Below are 2,063 nucleotides of genomic sequence, written 5' to 3'. Positions count from 1 at the left end.
TTTTAGTGTGACACGTTTGCACTTTTTCATGCGCTTTGGGTGATAGAGAGCACGTTCCTCGGCTCTTAGAAGAAAAAAAAATGATATCTCGCCTGTCTCACCCTGAGGATGATGACTGTATATGATGAGGAGCTCGGTGAAATCTCGCCCGACTCACCCTGACGATTATGACTGTATACCATGAGGAGCTCGGTGATCTCTCTCCCTGATTATGATGACTGTATACAATTAGGTACTCGGTGAAATCTCACTCGTCTCACCCTCCTGATGATGATTGTATATGATGAGGAGCTCAGTGATATCTCGCCCGTCTCACCCTCCTGATGATGACTGTATAAGATGAGGAGCTCGGTGATATCTCACCCGTCTCACTCTGATGATGATGATGACTGTATAAGATGAGGAGCTCGGTGATATCTCGCCCGTCTCACCCTGATGATGATGACTGTATATGATGAGGAGCTCGGTGATATCTCGCCCGTCTCACTCTGATCATGATGACTGTATAAGACAAGGTGCTCGGTGAAATCTCTCCCGTCTCGCCCTGATGATGATGACTGTGTAAGATGAGGAGCTCGGCGATATATCGCCTGTCTCACCCTAATGATTATAATTGTATAAGATGAGGAGCTCGGTGATATCTCGCCCGTCTCACCCTAATAATTATAATTGTATATGATGAGGAGCTCGGTGATATCTCGCCCGTCTCACCCTGATGATGATGACTGTATATGATGAGGAGCTTGGTGATATCTCGCTTGTCTCATGATGATGACTGTATATGATGAGGAGCTCGGTGATATCTTGCCCGTCTCACACTGATGATGATGACTGTATAAGATGAGGTGCTCGGTGAAATCTTGCCCGTCTCACCCTGATGATGATGACTGTGTAAGATGAGGAGCTCGGTGATATCTCGCCCGTCTCACCCTAATGATTATAATTGTATATGATGAGGAGCTCAGTGATCTCTCGCCAGTCTCACCCTGATGATGATGACTATCGCTTCTCTGCCTTTTGGCTAAGAGCAAGTGTAGTATCTATTCTTATCAGGTAGTCCACTGGTAGGAATGGATGGCTACATGGAGGAGCAGGTGTACTGGGGCGTTCCGGGTCTGGTGCCTCGAAACCAGCTCAACGGCTGCCCTGATGTGATTTGTCTCCTCCGGGTCTCGCCATGAGGCTGGGAGGGTCTAGAGCTGAGGTACTTTTTGTGCCTCGGGGAGTGGTGACCCTGAGGTGCTGAAACTCACTGGGTGTTATAAATCACTGAGTGAACACACTGCACCACACACTCTTCACCTTTGGCACTCACCCTTGGTATCCCGGCCTTCTGGCTAGGATCAGAGAAATTTTTATAGATCCGGCCGGATGACCGGGAAGTATATCTGCACTCGTCCACTTATTTTTTTAAATTTTTTTTGTATGTCACTGTGCCACTTTTACGTGTTTATTTTTGTACACAGGATTTGTCAGGGTGCCTTAGCCCTTCTGGGTGTACCTCCTGGCGGTCTAGGGGAGGTGTGTGTGGCCATCAGGTTCCTCACCTCCCTGCAACCTTTGGGCATCTTGGCTTCGGTCGAGATGCCATCAGTATACGGCTCCTTGACTGACACATTGGTTAACGACTAGGTTGAACCCAGGAGCATTTGTGGCCCCTTAGTAGCTTTGACGAAATGGGGCATCGAACCTGGATCCTTGCAGGTGCCTTTTGGCCCAGAGGTGAAGGGTAGGTTTGTTGGGAGGCCTCTCTCCGGTTGGAGAAGGGCTTAGCAATAGACCACATCCTTTGTGCACGTTTTTTAGTGTGACACCTTTACACTTTGGGTGATAGAGAGCACTTGCCTCTCGCCCGTCTCACGTTCCTGATGATGATTGTATATGATGAGGAGCTCGGTGATATCTCGCCCGTCTCTCCCTGATGATGGTGACTGTATACGATTTAGGAGCTCAGTGATATTTTGCCCGTCTCACCCTCCTGATGATGATTGTATATGATGAGGAGCTTGGTGATACCTTGCCCGTCTCTCCCTGATGATGGTGACTGTATAAGATGAGGATCT

The 2,063-nt window shown here is 48.4% G+C and overlaps 1 pseudogene; it reads left to right on the top strand.

Annotated features, from left to right (window-relative positions):
• The first annotated feature begins 1,001 nt into the window (after positions 1-1,001).
• On the top strand, positions 1,002-1,135 carry LOC130359942 (U2 spliceosomal RNA; annotated as a pseudogene).
• The last annotated feature ends 928 nt before the right edge of the window (positions 1,136-2,063 follow it).

This window comes from Hyla sarda, chromosome 2 (genome assembly GCF_029499605.1).
Source record: "Hyla sarda isolate aHylSar1 chromosome 2, aHylSar1.hap1, whole genome shotgun sequence".
Taxonomy (NCBI): domain Eukaryota; kingdom Metazoa; phylum Chordata; class Amphibia; order Anura; family Hylidae; genus Hyla; species Hyla sarda.
Note: the sequence above shows the minus strand (reverse complement) of the source record. Positions and strands in the feature narration are given on the sequence as shown.